Source organism: Eriocheir sinensis, unplaced genomic scaffold (assembly GCF_024679095.1).
Source record: "Eriocheir sinensis breed Jianghai 21 unplaced genomic scaffold, ASM2467909v1 Scaffold405, whole genome shotgun sequence".
In the NCBI taxonomy this organism is placed as follows: Eukaryota; Metazoa; Arthropoda; class Malacostraca; order Decapoda; family Varunidae; genus Eriocheir; species Eriocheir sinensis.
The window spans coordinates 257,777-264,766 of NW_026111727.1; positions in this window are offsets into that span (position 1 = coordinate 257,777).

Sequence of the window (6,990 nt, forward strand, 5' to 3'; positions counted from 1 at the left end):
CATTATACACATAAAATATTTTAATTTGTATTAAAATAAATATACAAAATGCACATTCAATAAGGTAAATTTGTATTGAAATAGATATGCAAAATACATATAAAATAATGTAAATTTGTTTCAAAATATATATACGAATACACATAAAATAACGTAGATTTCTATAAAAATACATATACAAAATACACATAAAATTAAATAAATACGTATAAAAAAATGTATATAAATACACATAAAATAATGTAAATTCGTATAAATATAAATAAACAAAATACCAATAAAAGAATGTGTATTTATATAAATATAAATATACAAAAAGCATAAAAAATAACGTAAATTTATATAAAACTATATACAAAAATACACAGAAGTAATTAAATTTGTATGAAAATAGATATACAAAACACACACAAAATAAGCTTAATTTGAATTGAAATATATGTACAAAATACATAAAATAAAGTAAATTTGTATCAAAATATTTTTACAAATACACATATAATTACGTAAATTTTATATAAAAATATATAAACAAAATACACATTAAATAATGTAAATACGTATCAAAAAATATGTACAAAATACACACAAATTCATGTAATTCGTATCAAAATAAATAAACAAAATACCAATAAAATAAAATAATTTTTTATGAGAACACATTAACAAAATACACATAAAAGAACGCAAATTTCTATAAAAATATATGTACAAAAATGCACATAAAATAAATTTACATAAAAAAATATATATAAAACACACATTACATAATGTAAATGAGTATAAATATATGTATACAAAATAACTATGAAATAATCTAAATTCGTATCGAATTAAATTAAGAAAATACCAATAAAATAATGTAGTTTTGGATGAAAATATATATAGAAAACACACATAAAATAACCTAAATACAAATACAAATATACACATCAAATAATTTAAAATTGAATGAAATAAATATACAAAATAAACATATAATAAGGTAAATTTATAATGAAATATGTGTAAAAATACACATTAAATAATAGATTTGTATGAATATATATATACAAATACACATAAAATAACATGAATTTGTATACAATTTGTATCAAAAACACACAATAAAATAACGTAAATTTTTATGAAAATGTATATATAAAATACACATAATATAATGTAAATTCGTAACAAAATAAACACAAAAAATTCCAATAAAAGAATGTATATTTGTTGGAAAATATATTTACAAAATACAAATAAAATAACTAAAATTTGTATAAAATATATACAAAAATACACAAAAAATAATTCAAATTTGTTTGAAAATATATATGCAAAATACACATAAAATTACTCAAATTTGTATTGAAATACATATACAAAATAGACATAAAAAAATTTAAATTTGTATAAAAATATATAAACAAATACACATAAAATGACGTAAATTTGGATAAAATATATATACAAAATAAACATTAAATAATGTAAATATGTATAAAAAAAATATATACAAAATACACATAGAATAATGTTAAATCGTATCAAAATAAATATACAAAATATCAATAAAATAATGTAAATTTGTATGAAAATAAAGACGAAAAAATACCCATATAACAACGCATATTTGCATAAAAATATATATACAAAAATACACATGAAATAGTTTAATTTGTATCAAAATAAATATTCAAAATCCACATACAATAAAGTAAATTTGTATTAAAATAGATATGCAAAATACATATAAATAATGTAAATTTGTATCAAAATATATATGCGAATACACATAAAATAGAGTAAATTTCTATGAAAATATACATACAAAATACATATAAAATGATGTAAAAAAGTATAAAAATATATATACCAAATACACCTAAAATAATGTAAATTCGTATCAAAATAAATAAACAAAATTGCTATAAAAGAACGTATATGTGAAGGAAAATAAATATAGAAATTACACATAAAATAACGAAAATTTGTATAAAAATATATACAAAAAAAAAAAAAAATATTTTCAATTTGTATGAAAATAGAATACAAAATACACATATATTTAGTTAAATTTGTATTTAAATACATGTACAAAATACACAAAAAATAATGTAAATTTGTATGAAATGAAAAATATACACATAAAATAATGTACATTTGTTTAAAATATATAAACAAAATACACATAGAATAATGTAAAATCGCATCAAAATATATACACAGAATATCAATAAATTAATATAAATTTGTATGAAAATAAAGATGGAAAATACCCATAAAATAAAGCATATTTAAAAAAAAATACATATACAAAAATACACATAGAATAATTAAATTAGTATTAAAATTAATATACAAAATACAGAAATATATATATACAAAATACACATGAAATGATGTAAAATATATATATATATATATATATATATATATATATATATATATATATATATATATATATATATATATATATATATATATATATATATATATATATATATATATATATATATATATATATATATATATATATATATAATACACATTAAATAATGTAAACTCGCGTCAAAATAAATAAACAAAATATCAATAAAAGAATGTGTATTTGTATGAAAATAGATATACAATATACACATAAAATCACCTAAATTTGTATAAAACTATATTAAAAAATACACAAAAATAATTTAAATTTGTATGAAAATAAATGTACAAAATACACATAAAATTAGGTAAATTTGTATTGAAATACATTTAAAAAAAAAACATAAAATAACGTAAATTTGTACAAAATATATATACAAAATACACATTAAATAATGTAAATATGTATAAAAAAATATGTACAAAACACAAATAGAATAATGTAAAATCGTATCAAAATAAATAAACAGAATATTAATAAAATAATGTAAATTTGTATGAAAATTAAGATGCAAAATACCCATAAAATAACGTATTTTTTATAAAAATATATACACCAAGACACACATAAAATATTTGAATTTGTATTAAAATAAATATACAAAATGCACATACAATAAAGTAAATTTGCATTTAAAGAGATATGCAAAATACATATAAAACAATGTAAATTTGTTGCAAAATATATATACGAATACACATAAAATAACGTAGATTTATTTGAAAATATATATACAAAATACTCATAAAATGAAGTAAATACGTATAAAAAAGGAATACAAAATACACATTAAATAATATATACTCGTATCAAAATAAATAAACAAAATACTAATAAAAGAATGTGTATTTGTATAAATATAAATATACAAAATACACATAAAATAACGTAAATTTGTATAAAACTATATGCAAAAATACACAAAAGTAGTTAAGTTTGTGTGAAAATAGATATACAAAATACACATAAAATAAGCTAAATTTGAATTGAAATATATATACAAAATACATAAAAGAATGTAAATTTGTATCAACATATTTATACAAATACACATATAATAGCGTAAATTTGTATAAAAATATATAAACAAAATAGACATTAAATAATGTAAATACGTATAAAATAATATGTAGAAAATACACATATAACCATGTAATTCGTATCAAAATAAATGAATAAAATACCAATAAAGTAATGTAAATTTGCATGAGAAAACATATACAAAATACTCATAAAATAACGCAAATTTTTATAAAAATATATGTACAAAAATTCACTTAAAGTACATTAAATTTGCATAAAAAATATATATATACAAAACACACATTAGATAATGTAAATGAGCATAAAAATATGTATACAAAATACCTATGAAAAGATCAAAACTCGTATCGAGTTAAATTAAGAAAATACCAATAAAATAATGTAATTTTGGATGAAAATATATGTAGAAACTACACATAAAATTACCTAAATACAAATACAAATATAAACATAAAATAATTTAAGATTGAATGAAATAAATATTCAAAATAATCATAAAATAAAGTAAATTTGTAATGAAAAATATGTAAAGATACACATAAAATAATATAAATTTGTATTAATATATATATATATATATATATATATATATATATATATATATATATATATATATATATATATATATATATATATATATATATCTATATATATCTATATATATATATATATATATATATATATATATATATATATATATATATATATATATATATATATAATATATATAAATATATATACAAAATATAAAATAATGTAAACTTGTATCAAAATAAATAAACACAATTCCAAGAAAATAATGTATATTTGTAAAAATATATACAAAATACACATAAAATAATGTAAATTTGTATAAAATAAATAAAAAAATACCAATAAAATAACGTAATTTTGTTTGAAAATATAAATGCAAAATACAAATAATAAATAAAATTTGTATAAAATAATATAAAAATACACATAAAATAATATAAATTTGTTTGAAAATATATGCAAATTCATAAATAAAGTTAGGCAATATACATTAAATAATGTAAATTTGTATGAAAATATATATACAAAATACACATAAAATAATGTAAATTTGTGATAAAATATAAATAATATACAAAATAAAATAAATATATATATATATATAATATATATATAAATACATATAAAATAATGAATATATATAAAATATATATAATATATATTTATAAAAATATATATATATAATATATATATATATATATATATATATATATATATATATATATATATATATATATATATTATATATATATATATATATATATATATATATATATATATATATATATATATATATATATATATATATATATATATATATATATATATATATATATATATATATATATATATATATATATATATATATATATATATATATATATAGATATATACACATTAAATAATGTAAGTTCGTCTCAAAATAAATAAACAAAATATCAATAAGAGAATATGTATTTTATAAAGATAAATATACAATACACATAAAATAACCTAAATTTGAATAAAGCTAAATACAAAAATCAACAACACTAGTTTAAATTTCCATGAACATAAATATAAAAAATACCCATAAAATTAGGTAAATTTGTATTGTGTATTTTTGTATATAGTTTTATACAAATTTAGGTGACTTTATGTGTATATTATATATCTATTTTCATACAAATACACATTGTTTTATTGATATTTTGTTTATTTATTTTAACTAGTTTACATTATTTAATATGTATATATATATATATATATATATATATATATATATATATATATATATATATATATATATATATATATATATATATATATATATATATATATATATATATATATCTATATATATATATATATATATATATATATATATACCTTATTTTATATGCATTTTGTATATTAATTTTTTTAAAAATTTAATTATTCTATGTGTATTTTTGTATATGTAATTTTTTTAAAAATATGCTTTATTTTATGGGTATTTTGCATATTTATTTTCATACAAATTTACATAATTTTATTGATATTCTCTGTATTGATTTTGATACGATTTTACATTATTCTATGTGTATTTTGTATATATATTTTATACAAATTTACATTACTTTATGTGTGTTTGTTTTCATTTCATACAAAATTACATTATGTTATGTGTATTTTGTACATATATTTAAATACAAATTTAACTAATTATATGTGTATTTTGTATATCTATTTTCATACAAATTGAAATTATTTTTGTGTATTTTTGTATATATCTGTATTTTGTATATTTATTTTCCTACAAATATACGTTCTTTTATCGTTTTTTTTTTTACTTATTTTGATACGAATTTACATTATTTATGTGCATTTTGCATATCTATTTTAATACAAATTTAATTATTTTATATGTATTTTTGTATATATATTTTTATATAAAAATGCGTTATTATATGGGTATTTTGCATCTTTATTTTCATACAAATTTACATTATCTTATTGATATTCTGTTTATTTATTTTGATACGATTTAACATTATTTTATGAGTATTTTGTATACATATTTTTATACATATTTAAAATGTTTAATGTATATTTTGTATATATAATTTATTCAAATTTACGTTATTTTATGTGTTTGTATATGTATTTCAATACAAATTTGCCGAAGTTTATATATATTTTGCATATCTATTTTCTAACAAATTTAAACTATTTTTGTGTATTTTTGTATATATTTTTATACAAATTTTAGTTATTTTATTTGTATTTTGTATATATATTTTCCTACAAATAAACATTCTTTTATTGGAATTTTGTTGATTTATTTTGATACGAGTTTACCTTATTTTATGAGTATTTTGTATATATATTTTCTACGTATTTACAATTTTTTATGTTTATTTTGTATATATATTTTCTTAAAAATTTACGTTATTTTATTGTGTGTATTCGTATATACTTTCATACAAATTTTAAACAAATTTACCTTATTTTATGTTTATTTTGTATATTTATTTCATTCAATTTTAAATTGTTTTATGTGTATATTTGTATTTGTGTTTAGGTTATTTTATGTGTATTTTCAATATATATTTTCATCCATAATTACATTATTTTATTGGTATTTTGTTAATTTAATTCGATTCTAATTTAGACTATTTCATAGGTATTTTGTATACATATTATAATACGCATTTACATTATTTAATGTGTGCGTTGTATATATATATATATATATATATATATATATATATATATATATATATATATATATATATATATATATATATATATATATATATATATATATATATATATATATATATATATATATATATATATATATATATATATATATATATATATATATATATATATATATATATATATATATATATATATATGCAAATTTACTTTATTTTACGTGCGTTTTTGTACATATATTTTTGTAGAAATTTGCGTTATTTTATATATATTTTGTATATATTTTCTCATACAAATTTACATTAACTTATTGGTAT